At 38.8% G+C, this 23810-nt stretch overlaps 1 long non-coding RNA gene and 1 other non-coding gene across 3 annotated transcripts in view; one reads left to right on the forward strand and one right to left on the reverse strand.

Annotated features, from left to right (window-relative positions):
- Window positions 1–15: 15 nt before the first annotated feature.
- Window positions 16–23810, forward strand: part of LOC138423303 (uncharacterized) — a 47389-nt gene continuing 23594 nt past the window's right edge. The window contains exons 1-4 of one of the 2 annotated variants that reach the window (XR_011250220.1): window positions 16–517; window positions 12398–12468; window positions 14217–14347; window positions 14523–14618. This is a non-coding gene — a long non-coding RNA (uncharacterized lncRNA). The remainder of the gene's footprint in view (window positions 518–12397; window positions 12469–14216; window positions 14348–14522; window positions 14619–23810) is intronic. The other variant, XR_011250219.1, reaches the window with a different exon arrangement.
- Window positions 10396–10502, reverse strand: LOC138424044 (U6 spliceosomal RNA). Its single transcript, XR_011250614.1, has one exon. It is a non-coding gene; the product is annotated as a U6 spliceosomal RNA (small nuclear RNA).

Below are 23810 nucleotides of genomic sequence, written 5' to 3' on the forward strand. Positions count from 1 at the left end.
CTGGGCGCGACTTCCGGAAGGGAGCGCCGGCTTGCCGGTAGGGAAGGGAGACGAGGCACGTGATTCCTGACGCACTTAGGCCGGTGGGGCGGGGCGGGAAGCGCTGGTGATCCCGGCAGATGGGCGCCCTCTCCCGTCTCTCAGAGACCACTCAGTCCAGTCAAGTCTGCAAATCGGTTAACTTGGGGGCTCTGGCGGTCGAAGTGGCGTTAACTCGCGTTGGTGCGAGAGGTCGCGACGCTTTTCATTATACGCTTCTGTGTTTCTGGGCTGAGGGCTCAGAGCCAGAGTGCTGGCTTGTGTCCTTCCTAGCCGTCCCGCCTGCCCCGAGTGTTGTGGAGAGTTTCTGAGAGAGAGCCCCTGAGGAGGGGAGCGGGCGCTTTCGCGGGCTCACACGGAGGGGCTGGGTAGGGAGAGGAGCCGCGCGGGCCGGGGCGGCGGAGAGGCCGGACCGAAGTCGTCAGTGGACACCGCCACCCCTCGGTCGGACCTCGAAGTGGACCTGCGCGCTCACCTGGTGTGTGGGGAAGGAATGAGGACAGCGCCACCCTTTGGATTTAGAGAGAGGGGAGAAAACAAGGCAAATGAGTTAGATCTGCTAGTCGATAATCGGCGTCTTCTCTGGGCTTCGAGGGAGGCTCCGCGTTCGCTGTTTTGAAGCCCTAGGTGTAAAGAAGCTGGTTGTTATGGTGAAGGTTTTCTTTAGCTTGGCTGCCCTCGCTAGAGAGAGGGATTTTCGAAAGAGTGTCCGTTAACTTCACCACATCTTGGAAAGTAGTAAACTGGTTGTACAGGGTAGTGAAGTCAGAAGGGAATAGGTAATTTTATGTAACAATTGAAGATTGCATTAGTGAGGCTGCCGCTTCAGAGCCTTAACCATGATCTTGAAACAGCCTAGTTTTCTTGTAATTAACTTCACGAAACTGTTCTACAAAATGTTTTTAGCTCTTTGAGGGCAAAATTCTCCATTCGTGATGCTTTGATGCCTTTTGGTGTCTTGTTGCCTGTGATACTGAGTTGTTACCTCTGAGTTATGTGTTTTACTTTTGGTAGCAGTAAAAACAAATAAAAACCAACAACAAAAAAAATGCTTTCCTTCGTGGTAGAGCACGTCTCTGAACCTCTTGTCTGCAAGATATTTTTCTATGTAATTCTTATAATGATTTTATGAATGAATTAATGAGCAGTAATGGAAACAGCAATGAATTAGGAAGTTGAGACTTGGACTTGAATTTTTTATTTTTTAAATTCATTGAAATATTTTGAAGTGGACCATGGGTATCTGAATCTCCCACTTGTAAGTACTTCAGTATGTACTTCTGGAAACAATACTATATAACAAAAATAGTGTTATCACACTTAAGATAACTTCTGTTATCTTCAAGTTTATCTAGTTATCTCCCAAATATTCTTTATAGCCATCTTGTCCAAACCAGGATCCAATTAAGGACCACACTTGTTTTTGTTGATATTTCAAAATCTCAATCTAGACTAGTGACCCCCTACTTTTTTTTTTAAATTTCTCTGATTAGCTAAGAGGAGGCATATTGTCCTGGAGAATATCTTCCTTTCTGTAATTGTTTGACTACTTTCTCTTGGTGTTTAGCTTATTACTCTAGTACCTGAAGTTCTAATAAACCTGGATATTTAATGCTAACGGCTTGATTAGGTTGGTGACGTCTCCGTAAAACAAAATAATCTGTGAGGTGTGATGTTTTCTGTAAATGTCCAACTTTCCCTTCAACCATTCACTTAATGGCCTTAATAATAATTGATAATTCTTGCCTGAATCATAATTTTATTATGGACTTCAAAATGATAATTTGTAATTTTTTCATTCCATCTGCATTTATTGTTTTGCATTCTTCCTCTCTATTGGAGAAGCTTTCTGTCATAAACTGGCAGCATTTCATTACCCTGAAATACAGCTTTTATTGGAAAGTCAGAAAAAATGCTTAGTTCTTTTTCTTTTATTACCAATTTTGAAAGTTATATAGCTTCAAAGAATGACAAATGAGTTTTTCTAGCTTTTTAAAATTTTTTCTGAACATCACATTCTTAGGATTTTTATGTTTTAAACATTCTTTTAGGTTCTCAAATTTTGATACTTCTAGAACTCCTCACAAAGAAATCTATGCAACTATTATTGTAATTTTAAACAGTTCCATGGCATTTTATTTTTTGTAGGAGGCTGAGGCTGGATTTTGATCTTTTTTACTTTTGTCAGGATCTAGCTGGGTAACATTTAAACAAGTGTTTAACCCTTTGGGGCCTCACTTTCTTCATTTGTATAAGTTCTGGCAGGTTCCCTGCAGCTCTAATGTTCTCTGACTTTAAAAAAGAAAACATCCTATTTTATTGAGATATATTTTTCATCTATAATTCATGAATTTCATATATAATTCAATTCATACACCTTAATAATTTATTTTATCAAGTGGTACAACCAAGACTTTAAATCGGTTTTAGAACATTTTCATCTCTTTAATAAGATTCCACATGCCCATTTACAGCTAATCCCCACTTCTATCTCCAGGCAACCATGAATGTACTTTCCGTTTCTGTAATTTGACTCTTCTGAACATTTGATATGAATGGACTCATACAGTGTATGATCTCTTATGTCTGTCTTCTTTGACTTAGCATAATGTTTTTGATCTTGTGTCATTAATTCCTTTTATTATTGCTGAGTAGAATTTCATTTATTTATGGTTTACTCATTTACCAAGTTGATTAACATTATTTGTTTATTTATGGCCACTCTTAGTTCCGTGATAAGGGATTGAATCCCAGCACTGGTAGTGAAAGCACCAAATCCTAACCACTGGACCGCCAGGGAATTCTCTGGTGAACATTTAGGTTTCTAGTTTTTGGCTATTTTGAATACCATTTCTTTAAATATTCATTTGCACGTCTTTTTTGGACATATGGTCTTGATACCTACAAGTGAAAACGATAGGTTGTATGATAGTTCTATGTATAACTTTTGGAGAAACTTACAAGCTGTTGTTATAGTGACTATCATTTTCCAGTCCTAACAGCAATGTATGAGGATTCCCAGTCTCTGACCCTTTGATAATCTGGAGATATTCTCTGATTGATTTGAGAAGGATATTTTTCCTTATTCTTAGTGTTTTACTAGCCACAAACTACCCTCTCCTTGTTGTTGTTGTTTAGTCGCTAAGTTTTGTCCGACTGTTTTGCTTTCCCATAGCCTATAGCCCAGAAGACTCCTCTGTGTATGAGATTCCTCAGGCAAGAATACTCAAATGGGTTTTCCTCCAAGGTATCTTCTTGACCCAGGGATTAAAACTGCATCTTCTGCATTGGGAGGTGGATACAGGCCTTAGATAGCACTAATAATTAATCTTTAATTACTAGGGATAGTTCCTAAAGGAAATAAAAATACAGATAGTCTCCAAAGTAGGTGATTCTGCTTATGATTTTTTAATTTCACAATGATGTGAAACTGTGATTGTGCATTCAGTAGAAACCTAAGTTCGATTTTCTCCAGGCTTGTAATATATGGGTATGATACTCTCTCGTGATGCTAGACGGTGGCAGTGAGCCACATATCCCAGTTGCACCACGATATTGAGGTCAACAACCAAATACTCTAAAAAATTATGTTTTTCACTTTTATAACAATGTACAATAAATCACATGCGATATTAAACACTTTATTATAAAATAGTCTTGTGTCAGATAATTAGCCAACTAAATGTAAGTGTTCTGAGCATGTTTAAGGTAGCCTAGGCTAAGCTGTGATATTTGGTAGGTTAGGTATATTAAATTGTTTTTGACTTATGGTATTTTCGATTTATGATAGATTTGTTGGAACAGAACCCCATTATAAGTCAAGAAGGACCTCTGCATCAATCTGCTATAAAATAAAATGCTGCTTCTTAGTGTTGCTTTTGAATTTTTAGTTTCATTTAATATGAAAATCTTTTGATTTTCATATTAAATGAACGATGGTAGGAATACTATTATTAATGACATTGAGCTAAGACATGAATTAATAAGATATGATCATGCTCAGTTACGATTAAAAAACAGTATATTTCAGGGACTTCCCTGGTAGTCCAGTGCGAGGGGTGCTGGTTAGGGAGCTAATATTTCACATGCCTTGTGGCCAAAAACCCAAAACGTTAAATAAAAAGAAACAGTATTGTAACATGTTCAATAAAGACTGGTCCACATCTTTGAAAATGGTCCACATAAAAAATTCTTTAAAAAAGTACATTTCAATAATATACAATTTATTTATTTTATTAAGCCAGAATCTTTAATATTAATTCATTAAGCATGTTTTGAGTATGTATGTTCTTAACATGTTATATGACTTAGGTTGTTTCTCTTGACATTTACTATACTACATAAACTATAAATTATTTTGGGGAAACTATTTTTGAGAAAGTAACAAAATTGACTTCTTTAAAGGACAGAATGAAATCACATTTTGTGAAGTTTTAATGTCGGAATGTGTAATGTTGGATGTATAATTCAAAGTGTGGGAGGAAGTACTGACGTTATGAAGACCATAAGTACTCAGTAGTACTAAGCTTCTGGTTCCAAAAGTGGCATATTGTCACTATAGCAACTACCCATGCTTATTTGGATTTGAAACCCAGGCAACGAATAATGGATAAGAGTATAACATCAAGATGGATATATACCTTGGTGGGGTGATATGTGTGCCTGCTGATGGTCAAGTGTTTGTCCTGTTTCTCTTGTTAGGTTTATTACAATTGATTTTTTTGTAGAGATACCTTAATTCTTGTGAATGTATTTTTCTGGAGAAAAACATTCAATGTTTTTATGTTCTTCCTTTTCTAACATGCTAAAGTTAATGCTTTTTCCAGTTTGGTTATTAGGTTATTAAATATATTTTTCATCTAGCTTTCTCTGCATTGCCAAACAGTAGTTATGAAAATATAACTTATACTGAATCATTTGGAATTTCAATACAGAAAAAACCTGTGACACAAATTTTATTTTAATTACATTATGAACAGATGTTCAAGGCTACCAGTAAACATGCAAGTTGCCTAAATTCAAACATTTTTTGAAATAATTTTTTTTTTTTGAGCAGGGTATGAGTTTCAGACGCTGCTGGCTGGTAGAGATGATGTAACTTCCTTCCAGTTATCTATTAGCTGCATCCATAAGTTTACTTAGAGGCGCAGGAGCCTCCTGGGAGATTAGAACAGAATTTGATTCTTTCTCTCCACCTTTGTCTGAGGAAGATTGGGATGGTCGTATTACAGGAAAAAAAAATGAAGAACTGAAGGACACTTTAGGGTATGAAAAGTCTGCACTGCTAAGCTGGATGCAGGACAAAGGACCGAGCCTTTTTTTTTTTTCCTGTTAATAGTTGTACCATGTTGTTGATGTCAGAACTGATCTTAACCAAGCCACTCGACAAGTTGATTGTGTAAGTTTGTGAACTGGAAGATCTGTATCAGTGGACAGATTGATAGCTCATATCCTAAAGGCTCATATCCGCCTGCAATGCAGGAAACCCCAGTTTTATTCATGGGTTGGGAAGATTCCCCTGGGGAAGGGGTAGGCTATCCATTCCAGTGTTCTTGGGCTTCCCTAGTGGCTCAGATGGTAAAGAATACACCTGCAATGTGGGAGAACTGGGTTTGATCCCTGGGTGGAGAAGATTCCCTGGGAGGGCATGACGACCGACTCCAGTATTCTTGCCTGGGGAATCCCCATGGACAGAGGAGGTTGGTGGGCTGCTGCCGCTGCTGCTAAGTCACTTCAGTCGTGTCCGACTCTGTGCAACTCCATAGATGGCAGCCCACCAGGCTCCCCTGTCCCTGGGATTCTTCAGGCAAGAACACTGGAGTGCGTTGCCATTTCCTTCTCCAGTGCATGAGAGTGAGAAGTGAAAGTGAAGTCGCTCAGTCGTGTCTGACTCCCATGGACTGCAGCCTACCAGGCTCCTTCATCCTTGGAATTCTCCAGGCAAGAGTACTGGAGTGGGGTGCCACCACCTGTGTGGGCTACTCTGTAGCAAAGAGTCTGACATGACTGAGTGACTAAGTACAGCACATGCTAATGGAGTCAGGAGCAACAGGGGAAGAATTGGGTTCTCAGCAACATAATAGGTAGTGCGGAGGACTGTGGCTTACCAAAGGATGCTTTTCCCATTGGGAAACTGGGCTCTGTGTTTTTAGGTTTACTAATTTTTCAGGAGAAACTAAAATTCTAACTTTTTAAAAGATGAAATGTCTTGATTTTCAGCTTTCACATTAAAAATATTCTGTAGGGCAAACATAACCAGATTCAAGCAAAACCAGAAATCTGGCAGGATGCCGGTCTATAACTTCTTAACCAAAGAACTTTTATATGTGTGGGCTGGAGCGACTTTGTGTTCTAAGAGCAGGGCCTGCTAGCTAATTCCTGTGTTTCAGTTTCACTCCTTGAACCATTTTATATATACGTATTTTCATTCATTCCTTTCAGAGTTTAAGGAAAGAAAAAGAGGTTTAACTTGAATGTCTTACTTTTATAGCATTACTATTTTCTTGCTTTTAATTCAAGAGATTGAATGTTTCTATAGGTACCTTTTGTAATTAAAAACTGAATATTGCTATCTTTAATGCAAGTTGATAGAACCAATAGGTTCCTTGACTTATAGTCAAGATCAGTAATTGACTGATTTTAATTATCTTGGTTCGAGTTGTACAGCTTATATTGTGTATGGGCAGTATCCCACAGTTACTGCAAGGGTGCTGTCTCTAAGTAGTCATTTTAATTGGGTTCCTTTAGCTTCTTAACTAGTTTATGTAATGAGGAGTTTTTTTTTTTCTTTCATTTTCTTTTTTAGAGATACTTTAGGGAGTTTTGAGGCCATTCATATGCATACATTAGAACACACCTGAGCCTCACCGGAACTAGATGGAGAACTAAAAACAGTAATTAATTGTTCCATGGAAGTGAAAGTTGCTCAGTCGTGTCCAACTCTTTGCGACCCCATGGACTATACAGTCCATGCAATTCTCCCGGAGTGGATACTGGAGTGGATAGCCTTTCCCTTCTCTAGGGGATCTTCCCAACCCAGGGAATCGAATTCAGGTCTCCCACATTGTGGGCAGATTCTTTACCAGCTGAGCCACAAGGGAAGCCAAGTTGTTCCACAGTCTCTCCTTTTCAGCAGGCGTCCTTTGCTCTTTGCTTTTGCATAGGGCCCAGCTGCTGGCCCTGACTAGTTTACATGGTCTTCTAGTTCAAGTATGTACTTTCACTTGCAACTTTGTTCTTTGTCACCAGGTGAAATTCGTGTGAAGATCTCACTGGGTTATTTTGGAAGATACACCACAAAAAAGTTAACCATATTCCTCTTGATTGGCTTGCTTTAAGGTGAAGTGTCCTGCCCTAGTCCAATTAGCTGAATTTAGGATGATATAGTAATGTGCGGAGTGCTTTAGACAGATGGATTTGGGGATTTGGGTGAAGAGAGGAAGGAACTTTGTTCAGAACAAGATGTGGGCCAGCATCTATCTGCTCATCTGCTCGATACCATGGCTCAGTAATAACCTTTGATCCAGAAATGCCTGGAACTCTGTATTGAACAAAATTGTTCTAAGCTGTCAACAGATCTTTTAAATAGTTGTTGAAATGTGTTTGGACAGTCTTTTTTGCCTTTCTTTACTGCTTGAATATCCATCAGACTTCCAGGTTATATTAGTTGAGTAGCTACGAGACTCCGCCATAGAGAAATACATTCTTAATGTTCAATGACGGCAAGATTTTCAATGTAATATCTAACCTTTGGAAAAATCTGTTAAGCCTTTTAAATGCTGAAAAGGCAAAATGAAGTAAATATTTTCATGTAGTAAACTTTAATCGAAGTGTTGCTTTGTTCTAGGATAAAGAAGTTTCACTTGATTTGCCAGCTCTGATCAGTTTTGGAGGGTGAGGAGTACTGTATTGAGATGAATTTTGGAATTGGAGATTGTTCCTATGTGTTACTGGGCAGAGTGCCATGTTTGATTTGTGATGTCTGCCATGGTTGGAAAGAATTGTTGACCTGTGTTTTATTTGTAGTTTGGGTTAATTATTGTTTAAATAATCTATTAGTGTTTGTTTTCTATCTTCCTTTTGTTGTACCTATATACTTTTTGGTGGGTAGTATTTATATCAGTTCTCTATGTTGTGAGTAACAGCAGATCACTTAAGTCTTAAGTTTTATAAGTAAATTTTTCCATATTAAGAATTTTTTTATGGCAACAGTGATGTTAAGTAAATTTCTAAATATTAAATTTATTAGCGCCTACCTGCATTCTCTAGCAATGTGAACTACTTCTGCACTTATACTGAATATAAAGGGGAGACTCATACTTGTGTACCATAATGAAAGTATAAGTTTCCTTTCACTTATACAGTTTTTTCCATGGTAGTCAGTTTATATATAGGAATATTCTCTCATCTCTAAAATCCAGCCTTTAAGGGAGAAGTTTCTAGTAGAAATTCATTGCTTTTTTTCTTAGAGTAATACGTGAACATGTCAACAAAAAAATGTAGTACAACAGTACTTTTGATGTAAAGCAACAGTTTCTATTCCTTGCCACTAGTTATTAGGCCTACCCCCATAAACAAATATTTGAACTAATTTATTGTTTGTTCTTCAGGAAACTTTGAATTGTTATGCTTTTACCTACACTCCTTGGTTGATTAAACACCATCTATTTCCTCCACTTTATATAAAAGATGAAGATTTAGTTCAGTTACTTCCTTTTCCCTCCCCCAATTCCTACCAGTATTTGGTAGTTAATTGTAATTTTAAGTTTTTTTCGTGTGTGTGTATTTGCACATACAGTTACATATATATTTATTGAGGTAACATTGGCTTATAACATTATAATATGTTGTAATATTGGTTTATAATATGTGTACAACGTAATAATTGACAACTTTATGCACAGCAAAGTGCTCACTACCAAAAAGTCTAGTTTCCATCCATCACCATACACCCTCTTTATCCATTTTGTTTTCTCCCCACTCCCCTTTCCCTCTGGTAACCACCAATCTGTTCTCTGTATCCATGTGTGTGTGTGTTCAGTTTATTTTTTATTTTTATTTTTTTTAGTTTTTTATTTTTTAAATTTTAAAATCTTTAATTCTTACATGCATTCCCAAACATGAACCCCCCTCCCACCTCCCTCCCCATAACATCTTTCTGGGTCATCCCCATGCACCAGCCCCAAGCATGCTGCATCCTGCGTCAGACATAGACTGGCGATTCAATTCACATGATAGTATACATGTTAGAATGTCATTCTCCCAAATCATCCCACCCTCTCCCTCTCCCTCTGAGTCTAAAAGTCCGTTATACACATCTGTGTCTCTTTCCCTGTCTTGCATACAGGGTCGTCATTGCCATCTTCCTAAATTCCATATATATGTGTTAGTATACTGTATTGGTGTTTTTCTTTCTGGCTTACTTCACTCTGTATAATCGGCTCCAGTTTTATCCATCTCATCAGAACTGATTCAAATGAATTCTTTTTAACGGCTGAGTAATACTCCATTGTGTATATGTGCCACAGCTTTCTTATCCATTCATCTGCTGATGGACATCTAGGTTGTTTCCATGTCCTGGCTATTATAAACAGTGCTGCGATGAACATTGGGGTACATGTGTCTCTTTCAATTCTGGTTTCCTCGGTGTGTATGCCCAGCAGTGGGATTGCTGGGTCATAAGGTAGTTCTATTTGCAATTTTTTAAGGAATCTCCACACTGTTCTCCATAGTGGCTGTACTAGTTTGCATTCCCACCAACAGTGTAGGAGGGTTCCCTTTTCTCCACACCCTCTCCAGCATTTATTGCTTGCAGATTTTTGGATCGCAGCCATTCTGACTGGTGTGAAGTGGTACCTCATTGTGGTTTTGATTTGCATTTCTCTAATAATGAGTGAAGTTGAGCATCTTTTCATGTGTTTGTTAGCCATCCGTATGTCTTCTTTGGAGAAATGTCTATTTAGTTCTTTGGCCCATTTTTTGATTGGGTCGTTTATTTTTCTGGAGTTGAGCTGCATAAGTTGCTTGTATATTTTTGAGATTAGTTGTTTGTCAGTTGCTTCATTTGCTATTATTTTCTCCCATTCAGAAGGCTGTCTTTTCACCTTGCTTATATTTTCCTTTGTTGTGCAGAAGCTTTTAATTTTAATTAGATCCCATTTGTTTATTTTTGCTTTTATTTCCAGAATTCTGGGAGGTGGATCATAGAGGATCCTGCTGTGATTTATGTCTGAGAGTGTTTTGCCTATGTTCTCCTCTAGGAGTTTTATAGTTTCTGATCTTACATTTAGATCTTTAATCCATTTTGAGTTTATTTTTGTGTGCGGTGTTAGAAAGTGATCTAGTTTCATTCTTTTAAAAAATATGGAACGCTTCACAAATTTGCGTGTCATCCTTGCGCAGGGGCCATGCTAATCTTCTCTGTATCGTTCCAATTTTAGTATATGTGCTGCCGAAGCGAGCACTGTTCAGTTTATTTTTAAAAATATTCCACATGTGAGTGAAATCATATAGTATTTGTCTTTTTCTTTTTGGCTTGTTCATTTGGCATAATACCTTCAGGTTCCCTCCATGTTGTACCAGATTGCAAAATTTAATCTTTGTTTAATGTCTTGGTTCTTATATTAATCACCTTTTACTGCGCAGTAGTCACCATCTTTGTGTGCAAGAGAGTGAATTGTGACAGATTAGGTAATTGTTCAGCAGATATTTACTTCTTGGCCAGAAGAACTTGGGAAGAAGGCTGCACCAGTTCTGAGCCTAGGCCTTATGAGCTATTTAATGTTTCCACTTGCCACTCTGGGAGTTTCCAATCTTTGCATAATAAAACAGGTCCCAGGCATCTGCTGGCCACTGTAGAGCCCTAGATAGAAACACATGGGAAAGATGTCAACTTGATCTACAGCCTGAAACAGAACTGCCCCAATTGACTTAAATAATTTATTTCTCTAAGTGAGAAATATATGCTTATTTTTGTATGTTACTGATATTTTGTGTTTGCTTATTTTGCTTGAAAAGGATGATTAATTTAAAAATGGATACCTCGGATGGGGTGCAGGTATAACAGAAACTTCAATTACATACCATTGGCTTTGAAACTGGTTGGTGGTTAGTTAGCAAGGAAACCACTACAGGAGGCTGGGAAAATGGTGAATTGTGTTATGTAGTAGCAAAACTTTGGATAAAACTGTTGTCTGTGATATCATGGAAGGCAGTTTAACTAATGAAATTGCAGTTTTGGACAAGGAAATTTGTTGGCTGAAAGTTGAAAGCATGTGCTAGTTGCTATTGGCCACAGAGGGTAAGGTACTACAAGAAAAATTTAATCTACCACATCTGACCTCTTGGTGATAATCATTCATGTCCCTCCCGTTCCAGTGACTTAGTTCTTTGTCTTAATATGCATGTGTGATGGAACATGCCAGCTGTCAGGCTTTCCTTTAGTGTGGGTGGATAGAAAGCCGACTGTTAGGCTGCTGATATTCCACATGCCACAAAGAGGAAGGCCTGCCTCTGGGTCACTAAAACCGAAGCTTAATTTTTCTGTTGATGTTTTCCCGTTCCCTCCTTTTCTTATTTCCTTTTTTAAAAAGGGGCTATCGTTAGTAAGGATGCTATTTGCCAAAACCAGTAAACCTGAAAATTCAATGGCTTAACAAAAAAGCATTTTAGTTTTTTGTTTCTTTAGTCGTCCAATGAGGGTCTTCTCAGCAGGCAACTTTCCTTCCTGTGATTTGGTGTACTGAATTTTTTTTGTGATTCTGCTATCCTTAAAATTCCTTGTGGTTTTCTGTCTCCCTCTAAAGGAAGGGAAGGAGAGAATAGAGAAGACACTTCATTGCCTGGCAGGGAAATGACCCATTACTTCTGTTTTATTCCATTGGTTAAAACTAATCATATGGTAGTACCTAGATACAAGAGGGGTCTGAGAAGGGGTGGGTGGTTTGGCTAAGCAGTTCCTTCTTAGAGACAAGTCTCTCTTATAGAAGGAGGTGTGTTAATATAGGTTGATAGTTGAACATCTTTGCCACAAAGGAGAGTTATCCTCTTGTAATTTTTGGTTAGGGATAAATATTAGGCTTCCATGTATGCTTTGTGGGTAGAGGTGGAAGAGGAAGGTAGATGTGGAGTATTTGACTAGGTACAGTTTTTCTGTATTCAGGTCTTCTGGTTGTCTGTCCTTAGCTACTCCCTTCTTTAATGACCCTTTGAGACAGCTCCTTGGGTATCCCTGAGCCTAGAATCCCTCTGGGGTTCCAGGGGGCAGGTCGGCTTTCATCTCAGTTGCATCTCAGTACCTCCTATTGTAGTCTGTTCCGTTTAATTTGTTAATACACTCCTGTCTGTTTTTGTCTTTCAGAATTTCATTGAAATCTCTTGCTGGCCAATGATCAACTCTTTCCAAGCTGAGTGTTCTTTACTGTTATACAGGTGAAGTATCTGCACAGTGTCTTCTGCTTTAACTTTTAGAAGTCAGGTGTAGTAAATATGGAATATTTTCAATTAGTACCTCTAACAGAATTTCAAGTATTTTCTAACACCTGCTACTTAATGAAGATGCTTTACGTCCATCGTCTACTGAGCACTTTTCCAGGCTCTGGAGGACATGAAGAAAGGTATAATATATAACACTGTAAGTGTAAAGTTCCTCCTCAGCCTGTCCACTCCCAGCTTACTTTTTCAAAGACACTGATTCTATCATGGTCCTTCTTTAGAAATAGTTGGGGCTTTTTCCTCACTTATCTTTCCCTCTGTAAGCCTTACCTGGCTCTTAGTTCCCTCTCTCACAGTACATGCCCCTCAAGTAAGAGCTATTCAGTTCATTGTGTCAGTAACATGCCATGTCATTTCTCACATCCGTGCCTTTGTACATACATGTAGTGTCTACTTTCCAGAGTTACTGTCCCTTTCATATCTGAGTCCTGCTTAAACAAATGCTGAATTCAAGTTTCAGTTTTTTTCAAATAGATGAAGATTCATTAATTTAAACCCTGAGTTGTTTAGACACATGCTGTTCAAAGTGCATTCTGTAAATTCTTTTCCCATTTAGGTTATTGCAAAATATTGAGCAGAATAACCGAATCACCTTGCTAAACACCTGCAACTAACACAACATTGTTAATCAACTATGCTCCAATGCAAAATAAAAATTTAAAAACAAAATGAAAAAACCCAAAGTGCAGTCTGCAGACTGATAGCAGTGTGTGAACTATTACTGCTGTGCTGAAATATAAGTACAGAAATTAAGAATAAGCTTTAGAAACTTTTATAGGAATTTGACAGGGAAATTATATGCCTATCAAATTTATAATAAAATTTGGTTTCTATTTCACATATTTAAAAAAATTCTGGTAATTCATTTAAATTTCATTTTATAAAAGGCTTGGTCCACAAAGGATTAGAAAATTAAAAAAATGGCATTTTACCACAGGTAGTTCAAGAAGCATTTATTGGGGCTTCATTAGTGGCTCAGTGGTAAAGAATCCGCCTGCCAGTGTAGGAGACTGTTTCAGTCCCTGGTCCTGGGAGATCACACATGTGGCAGAGCAGCTAAGCCCATGAGTCACAACTATTGAGCCTTATGCCGCCATTGCTGCCGCCTGTGCCTAGAGCCTGTGCTAGTGCACTGCAACTGGAGAGTAGCCCCCATTTGCCGCAAGTAGAGAGGAAAAAAAAAGAAGCACTCATTTATTTTAGGCGTCTTGTGGGATCTTAGTTTCCCCACCAGGGACTGAACCCAGGTCATGGCAGTGAAAGTGCTGTGGACCGCCAGGGAATTTCCAAGAAGCACTAATTTAGACTGCAAAGATTATGAGTATTTAGCAATGAAGAGATTAGAAGAGGATTTCACAAAGGAGATGAGATCTCTCTTTGAAAGGTGACTGGGATCAGATGGTTGTAAAGCACTGTGGCATTTCCAGCAGGAATAACGGGGTTTTAGATTATAAATGAAGGAGGGTTGTGCTGTTAATAATATGATCTGTGGTGACAAAGGAGAAAAGAGTCCTAGCAGAGTATATGAGACTAGTTTATAGTTTTAATCACACAGAATCCTAAGGTGGTAAGTTTGGAACTCACAGCTTCAGTAAGGGAATTTGTATTTATTCTTTTGGTAGAAATTGCTGCATCTGAAGAGAAGCCTTAGCATCTTACTTGACTCTGCTCTGATTATATTTCAGGACTATCATGAAGATGCATTGAAAGTTACACAGCACTGGAGGAGTGTGATATCCCTTTCAGTTGGTAATCTTTCTATCATGAAAAGTAAAGTTGCCAGCTTTACTTTTGAATGAACACAGTAAACACTAAGGTGAAAATATTAATGAAAAAATCTACTCTCCATACTGTGTATATTTCCCTATATGTTCTGAACCTGCTTATAGCCACCTACCACAGTAGTCTGTAGTTTCTGTTTGCCAAACTATTAAAAGTCTTAGTTAAAATCCTGTATTTTTTCTACTGTTCTACCTTGACTTTCCCTTCAGCTCTTGCTTCTCAGGATTGAGATATGGAAAGATCCTTCTGTCCTTTACCACACAGTTCCTTTGTCAAGAATTCCAGGATGTCCTCCAAGTTTGCAAGTATGTATTTGACTTAATTCCTTAATTTCAATACTGACTGTTTCATTTTATGTTTTCCTACTTTTGTGATTAGGGTTGACTCTTAAAGCTTTTATTTATTTTTTACTTGAAATATAGTTGACATACAATATTATCTTAGTTTTAAGTGAAAACAGTGATTTGACATTTATATACATTATGGCCTTCCCCAGTGGCTCACATGGTAAAGAATCTGCTTGCAATGCAGGAGACACAGGTTTGATCCCTGGGTAGGGAAGGTCCCCTGGAGAAGGAAATGTCAACCCACTCTAGCATTCTTGCCTGGAAAATTCCAAGGACAGAGTAGCCTGGCAGGCTACAGTCCTTGGGGCCACAAAGAGTCAGACATGACTGAGCGACTAACACACACATACATTATGAATTGATTACAACTGTAAGTTTTTTAACCAAATGTCACCATACATATTTATGACAGTGTTATCAACTGTGTTGCTTGTGATGAACATTACGTCTTGGTTACTCATTTGTCTGATAGCTGGAGGTTTTTACTTCTGAATCCCCTTTACCTATTTTACCCAACCCCCACCCACCTCCCCCTGGTGTCCACCAGTTTGTCATCTGTTTCTCTGACTCTGTTTCTCTTTTGTTTTCCTTTGTCTTGTTTATAGAGTCCATATATAAGTGAAATTGCATGGTATTTATGATTTCTCTGACTTATTTCACTTAGCATAATACTCTCTAAGTCCATCCTTCTTGTGAAGGTTTGTCTTCCCAGTTCTAGTGCCCCAAGCTAGGGAGCCTGACAAGGGGCTCAGATGCCTTACTCTCCAGGGTTAGTGTCTGCAGTTGTGATACCCCTCCTAGTTGTGGGTTGCTGCACTAGGATGTGGGTTCTGTGCCCCTCCTACCCATTTTATTTTATATCTTTAATTGTAGAAAATGTATTCTTCTAGTCTTTAAGTCATTTTCAGAGATAGTTATTCTATATGTAGTTCTATGTGTGGGTCCGTTGGAGAAGATGAGCTTGGGATCTTCCTACTCTGTCCACCATCTTGATCTTCTAGATCCAATCTGATAAAAATTATTTTCAATTTAAAAAACTTGTTTTATCTTATTCTCTATTTTCCTTTGTCAGTTTTATCTTGGATCACAGCTTTTCTTCCTTGTTACTGAATTACAGTGATAGGAATTCAGAGACATGGGATTAAAAAGAATATTGGTATAATCATTGCTTCTGGAGAATTAGCATTTAGCTTATAGTACATATATGAGCTGAATTAGTTTTTTTTTTTTTGGTAGTAAAAGATACATAACAAATTCAGACTTAAATTGAAGAAAGTGGGGAAAACCACTAGACCATTCATGTGTGACCTAAATCAAATCCTTTATGATTATACAGTGGAAGTGAGAAATAGATTTAAGGGACTAGATCTGATACACAGAGTGCCTGATGAACTATGGAAGGATGTTTGTGACATTGTACAGGAGACAGGGATCAAGACCATACCCAAGAAAAAGATATGCAAAAAAGCAAAATGGCTGTCTGAGGAGGTCTTACAAATAGCTGTGAAGAGAAGAGAACGAAAAAGCAAAGGTGAAAAGGAAAGATATACCCATTTCAATGCAGAGTTCCAAAGAATAGCAAGGAGAGATAAAAAAGCCTTCCACAGCAATCAATGCAAAGAAATAGAGGAAAACAGTAGAATGGAAGAGACGAGAGATCTCTTCAAGAAAACTAGAGATACCAAGGGAACATTTCATGCAAAGATGGACTCGATAAAGGACAGAAATGGTATGACCTAACAGAAGCAGAAGATATTAAGAAGAGGTGGCAAGAATACACAGAAGAACTGTACAAAAAAGATCTTCATGACCCAGATAATCAGGATGGTGTGATCCCTCACCTAGAGCCAGACATCCTGGAATGTGAAGTCAAGTGGGCCTTAGGAAGCATCACTACCAACAAAGCTGGTGGAAGTGATGGAATTCCAGTGGAGCTATTTCAAATCCTGAAGGATGATGCTGTGAAAGTGCTTCACTCAATATGCCAGCAAATTTGGAAAACTCAGCAGTGGCCACAGGACTGGAAAAGGTCAGTTTTCATTCCAATCCCAAAGACAGGCAATGCCAAAGAATGCTCAAGCTACTGCACAATTGCACTCATCTCACACACTGGCAAAGTAATACTCAAAATTCTCCAAGCCAGGCTTCAGCAATACATGAACCATGAACTTCCAGATGTTCAAGGTGGTTTTGGAAAGGCAAAGGAACCAGAGATCAAATTGCCAACATCTTCTGGATCATCGAAAAAGCAAGAAAGTTCCAGGAAAACATCTATTTCTGCTTTATTGACTATGCCAAAGCCTTTGACTGTGTGGATCACAGTCAGCTGTGGAAAATTCTGAAAGAGATGGGAATACCAGACCACCTGACCTGCCTCCTGATAAACCTGTATGCAGGTCAGGAAGCAACAGTTAGAACTTGACATGGAACAACAGACTGGTTCAAAATAGGAAAAAGAGTACGTCAAGCTGTATATTGTCACCCTGCTTATTTAACTTCTATGCAGAGTACATCATGAGAAACACTGGGCTGGAAGAAGCACAAGCTGGAATCAAGATTGCTGGGAGAAATATCAATAACCTCAGATATGCAGATGACACCACCCTTATGGCAGAAAGTGAAGAGGAACTCAAAAGCCTTTTGATGAAAGTGAAAGAGGAGAGTGAAAAAGTTGGCTTAAAGCTCAACATTCAGAAAACGAAGATCATGGCATCTGGTCCCATAACTTCACGGGAAATAGATGGGGAAACAGTGGAGACGGTGTCAGACTTTATTTTTTGGGGCTCCAAATCACTGCAGATGGTGTTTGCAGCCATGAAATTAAAAGACGCTTACTCCTTGAAAGGAAAGTTATGACCAACTGTGACAGCGTATTAAAAAGCAGAGACATTACTCTGTCAACAAAGGTCCATCTAGTCAAGGCTATGGTTTTCCAGTAGTCATGTATGGATGTGAGAGTTGGACTATAAAGAAAGCTAAGCGCCAAAGAATTGATGCTTTTGAACTGTGGTGTTGGAGAAGACTCTTGAGAGTCCCTTGGACTGCAAGGAGATCCAAACAATCCATCCTAAAGGAGATCAGTCCTGGGTGTTCTTTGGAAGGACTGATGTTAAAACTGAAACCCCAATACTTTGGCCACCTGATGGGAAGAGCTGACTCATTGGAAAAGACCGTGATACTGGGAAAGATTGAAGGCAGGAGAAGTGGATGACAGAGGATGAGATGGTTGGATGGCATCACTGACTCAATGGACATGAGTTTGGGTAAACTCTGGGAATTGGTGATGGACAGGGAGGCCTGGCGTGCTGCGGTTTATGGGGTCACAGAGTCGGACACAACTGAGCCACTAAACTGAGCTGAACTGATACATAAAAATTTATCATTAAACATGCTGTTTAGTGGCCTTAAATATATCCACATTGTTGTGTTGTTGTTCATTCATCTCAGAACTTTTTCATTTTTCTAAACTAAAACTCTGTACCCATTAAAAAATTCCTTATTTTCCCTCCCTACCTTAAACTATTTATTTTAATTTTACCTATTTTTGCATGTGTTTACTTGTTTTGCTTGCTATTATTATAAATGAATATATATTGAATACTACATATATGTATGGAACTGGCCAGATCACGGTGAAGTTACATTTATAAAGAAGGCTAAGCAATTTGCCATTAGGTGGTTTCCTGGGTGACAGAGACTTGTATCATATTCTTTATCTTACATTTACACTGCAGTCCGTGAATTGTGAGGAAGTACATAAGCTATTTTTTATTTCAGAGTTTACCAGCAAAATGCCTAATTTTACTAGTCTGACAATTCTAAGCCAAGAGTGAACTGAAATATTGCTTTGATTTCATCTGATATCTTGAGTACTTGAATGAACATATTTGCTAAATTGCTAAATGCAAAATGAATGGTAGCTTGATTATTTTTTTAAAGGCTGGAGAATATATATATATATATATATATATATATATATATATATATATATATCAGTTCAGTTCAGTTCAGTTCAGTCGCTCAGTCATGTCCAACTCTTTGCGACCTCATGAATTGCAGCACGCCAGGCCTCGCTGTCCATCACCATCTCCTGGAGTTCACTCAGACTCACGTTCATCGAGTCCGTGATGCCATCCAGCCATCTCATCCTCTGTTGTCCCCTTCTCCTCCTGCTCCTAATCCTTCCCAGCATCAGAGTCTTTTCCAATGAGTCAACTCTTCGCATCAGGTGGCCAAAGTACTGGAGTTTCAGCTTTAGCATCATTCCTTCCAAAGAAATCCCAGGGTTGATCTCCTTCAGAATGGACTGGTTGGATCTCCTTGCAGTCCAAAGGACTCTCAAGAGTCTTCTCCAACACCACAGTTCAAAAGCATCAATTCTTCGGCTCTCAGCCTTCTTCACAGTCCAACTCTCACATCCATACATGACCACAGGAAAAACCATAGCCTTGACTAGATGGACCTTAGTCGGCAAAGTAATGTCTCTGCTTTTGAATATGCTATCTAGGTTGGTCATAACTTTTCTTCCAAGGAGTAAGCGTCTTTTAATTTCATGGCTGCAGTCACCATCTGCAGTGATTTTGGAGCCCAAAAAAATAAAGTCTGACACTGTCTCCACTGTTTCCCCATCTATTTCCCGTGAAGTGATGGGATCGGATGCCATGATCTTCGTTTTCTGAATGTTGAGCTTTAAGCCAACTTTTTCGCTCTCCTCTTTCACTTTCATCAAGAGGCTTTTGAGTTCCTCTTCACTTTCTGATGTAAGGGTGGTGTCATCTGCATATCTGAGGTTATTGATATTTCTCCCGGCAATCTTGATTCCAGCTTGTGTTTCTTCCAGTCCAGCGTTTCTCATGATGTACTCTGCATAGAAGTTAAATAAGCAGAGTGACAATATACAGCTTGACGTACTCCTTTTCCTGTTTGGAACCAGTCTGTTGTTCCATGTCCAGTTCTAACTGTTGCTTCCTGACCTGCATACAGATTTCTCAAGAGGCAGGTTAGGTGGTCTGGTATTCCCATCTCTTTCAGAATTTTCCACAGCTGACTGTGATCCACACAGTCAAAGGCTTTGGCATAGTCAATAAAGCAGAAATAGATCTTTTTCTGGAACTCTCTTGCTTTTTCCATGATCCAGCGGATGTTGGCAATTTGATCTCTGCTTCCTCTGCCTTTTCTAAAACCAGCTTGAACATCAGGGAGTTCACGGTGCATGTATTGCTGAAGCCTGGCTTGGAGAAATTTGAGCATTACTTTACTAGCATGTGAGATGAGTGCAATTGTGCGGTATTTTGAGCATTCTTTGGAATTGCCTTTGGAAATAAATATATATATAGTTTTCTTTCTCCTTTTTTTTCTTTGTTATGTTCAGTTGCACCTCTTCCTTCTCCTGCCCTGTAGGTTATCTATTTCTCATGGTTTTTACCTTTAGTCTTTTGCTTAGAAATCTCACTTTTTTCAGTTCACGGATATCTTTGTGAGAAAACTCCTAAGTCTATATAGTTGCCACTTGAACAATATGTGTTTGAACTGCGTGGATCCACTTATATGTTGAGTGTTTAATAATACTACAGAATTTGTGACTGGTTGAATCTGCAGGTACAAAACCACAGATACTGAGGGCTGACTATAAAGTTGTACATGGGTTTTTGACTGGATGGAGGATTGGTACCCATAACTCTGTGTTGTTTAAGGGTCAACTACATTCTTAACCCTAAGTCATAGCTCTGAATCTAGAACTGTCCTGACATTTTCTCTTATGTGATCTGGTATCACCTCAAACATATCTAATATTGGACTTAACATTTTTCCTGCCACTTTAATCCTCCTCTTTTCTCTCTCTCTCTTTTTTTTTAAATAGCACTGCTATTTTTTATCATTACCTAAGTTTGACATTAGCAGTGATTTGCTGTTTCTTTCTGAATTCAACTAGTCACCAAATCCTATCAACTGTTTCTATTATTATGATCATTGTAACATACGACCCTTTCCATTTTTATTGTACTCTAGCCAATATAGGGCCTAATCAGCTGATACCTAGGTTACTGCAGTTGTCCCCTACTGATAAAGTTTTTCTCTTGAGTCCCTTATACCACTGTTTTTTTTTTTTCTGTAATTCTCACATAAAAGTTGTGAATGTCTATTTTGGATTATAGTTAATTATGTCCCACTGCTGTCTTTTTCATCTTTGTACTCCCCAGAAGCCTTGCAACAACTGAGCGACTGAACTGAACTGAAATGTTTTTAAGAATATGGTGTTCTAACTATAATTATGTATTTTGAACAGCATTTCCATGTTCTTTCATTCATTTAACAGATATTTATTGAGTGCTTATTATGTGCCAAGGATGTGTAGCTGCTAAGGGTATAATAATCATATAGCAATTAATTATCAAACAAAAACTTATGACTCTGGTGGCTTATGTTCCAGTGAGGTCATGCAATGACAAAGGAGCAAAATGCATAATGTCTTAGATGGTGATAACTGAAAAGGAGAGAAAAATAAATGAAGTGGGGAAATAGGGAGTATTGAGGGTGAAAGGTTGACATTTTGGATAAGGTCCTATGAAGGCCCTTCTGTAAAGGGGGCATATCAGTAAAGACTTGAAGAAAATGAGTGGGAAAGACAGCAAATATCTGAGGAAAAGAGGTTTCCAAGCAAAGGGAGCAGCAAGTGCAAAGGACCTCGGATGCAAGCATGTCTGGCATGATTGAATATTAGGGAGTAGAGTGAGCTGGAGATGGGTAATATTAATAGAAATCAAAGGTATTAGGAAGCTAGGTATAGAGTGGAAAAATACAGATTGAGTGGGGCTGAATTTTCTGGATGTGAAGCATGAGGGAAAATGGACAGTCAAGGCTAATTTGAAGTTCTTTTGGCCTGAGCAGCTGAAGAATGGAGTTACTATTAACTGAGATAGAGGTGCATCTGAGAGGAGCAGGTTTGGTAGTGGGTTTGTTAGGAGTTAAGCTTTGTACATGCTAAGTTTGTGATCCCAGCTTGACATCCAAGCAGAGCAAAACTGTCCAGGTGGGTATGAAAGTCAAAGTCAAAGTCACTCAGTCGTGTCCAGATCTTTGCGACTCCATGGACTATACAGTCCGTGGAATTCTCCAGTCAAGAATACTGGAGTGGGTGGCCTTTCTCTTCTCCAAGGGATCTTCCCAACCCAGGTATCGAACCCAGGTCTCCCACATTGCAGGCAGATTCTTTACCAGACCCAGGTCTCCCACAGTGCAGGTGGATTCTTTACCAGCTGAGCCACAAGAGAAGCCCAGGAATAGTTGAGTGGGTAACCTATCCCTTCTCCAGCGGATCTTCCAGACCCAGGAATTGAACCTGGCTCTCCTGAATTGCAGGCAGATTCTTTACCAACTGAGCTCTCAGGGAAGCCCTATTAGACTGAAATTTAGGAAGCAGGTCTGGGAGTCGTCCGAATTGAGATAGTGTTTAAAACTATGAGACTGAGTCATCTGGAAATGAATGTAGTAACAAAAGATTAAACTTTTTGAAATACCCTGTATCCAGGTTCTCGTGGCCTTTCACAGTTAGTCTTGGATAAATCTCTTCTGTCAGTCTCACTGGATACTTGCTTAAGATCTCCTTTATCCTGTCACCCCAGAATGATCTATTTCCTTTCCAAACACCAATTATTCTTTCATTTTGTGAAAGTCTGCATCTTTATTCCACTCCCCCTTTATCTTGTCTGTGTTGTGAATTTCATTATATTTTTATATGTGTCCTTTCTTCCCCTAATAAGCTAATGAAATCTGCAGCAGGAGCCATGATTTTTAATATTTTCTACAATGATCAGAAGCCCAGATCTCCTCCTCAGGGGATATCTTTGGAGAAAGCCTTTACAAACATTAGAAACCTGGGGAAGCAAGGCTGTTTAGAAGCATCTGGACATTAATTTTGGTTCCTCCCATTACATAAAAATTTGTGATTGTGATCGTGAGATATATGCTGTTGATACTATGTATAAAATAAATAACTAATGAGAACCTACTGAGAGAGTCAGTTTCTAGGCAGGTTGGTAAGAAGTCTGGGGTGCCTGAGGAGGGGAGAGAGGCCAGGGGTTCTCAAGGAGGAGATAGGGGTCAGGAATTCTCAAAAAGGAAGAAGGAACAACTCTTTTTTTTTCTCTACATTCCTTAGTCTTAGTCACATAAAATGTTTTTTAAGCCTGAAGTTGATGATTCATAGAACAAACAACTCAGTTTAAAGTGGGTACTAAGGATAATATAACAACAATGTATTCTGCTTGAGGGCAGTTTCTCCTTCCTGAAAACCTTCTGACTAATCTTGTTATTGTAAAATGTTTATTATGGGAGTGGGTCAGATAGGATCTTTCTTTTGTTAAATTCTAATCCTGTTATCCTAAAATATAAATTGTGGGAGTGGGTCTGGTAAAATTCTTACAACCTTGAGACATTCTTTTGATTTATTGTAATAACTAATTTAAAAAGTATATGATTCTCTTGCTAAAGACTAGCAAGTGGGGCACTCTCCACAACCCTGTCAATTGTCTAATGTCAGAAGGTTTCTCTGTCCCTTTTCACTGTAATAAAACTTCTGCCACACAAGAGCCCTGAGTGATCAAGCCTGGTCTCTGGTGCTGAAGCTGAATCTTCTTCGGAGATCACAGATCCGACATTGTTCACTGTAAGCTATCACTACTACATAGCACAGGGAACTCCACTCAGTGTTCTGTGTTGACTTAAATGGGCAGGAAATCCAAAAACGAGGAGATACATGTGTGTATAAAGCTGACTCACTTTGCTGTATAGCAGAAACTAACACAACATTGTAAAGCAATTACACTCCAATAAAAATTTTTTTAAACAGTGGCCTCATTAGCACTGAGTTTGGCTCAGGAACCAGCAGGAACCCAGATGTTTGTAGTATCTTCCCATTAAAGGGCATAACTTGTTAGAGATTGTATTGCACAAAGTGGTGATGTAAGCCCTAAGCATAAAAGAGAGTAGAACCAAGAGAACTGAGCTGGCCAAATGTCGCAAGACCCTACCTTGTCCTCTCACTGAGAATGCCTGCCTCTAGAGGCCAACGGAAGCTCTGCTGAGATTTGCTGCATTTGTCCCTGCTTTTAGTGGCACCCTCCCTGCTGAGATTTGAATCCTTGGCTAAGT

The sequence above is a fragment of the Ovis canadensis genome, chromosome 18 (assembly GCF_042477335.2).
Source record: "Ovis canadensis isolate MfBH-ARS-UI-01 breed Bighorn chromosome 18, ARS-UI_OviCan_v2, whole genome shotgun sequence".
NCBI classification, from domain to species: domain Eukaryota; kingdom Metazoa; phylum Chordata; class Mammalia; order Artiodactyla; family Bovidae; genus Ovis; species Ovis canadensis.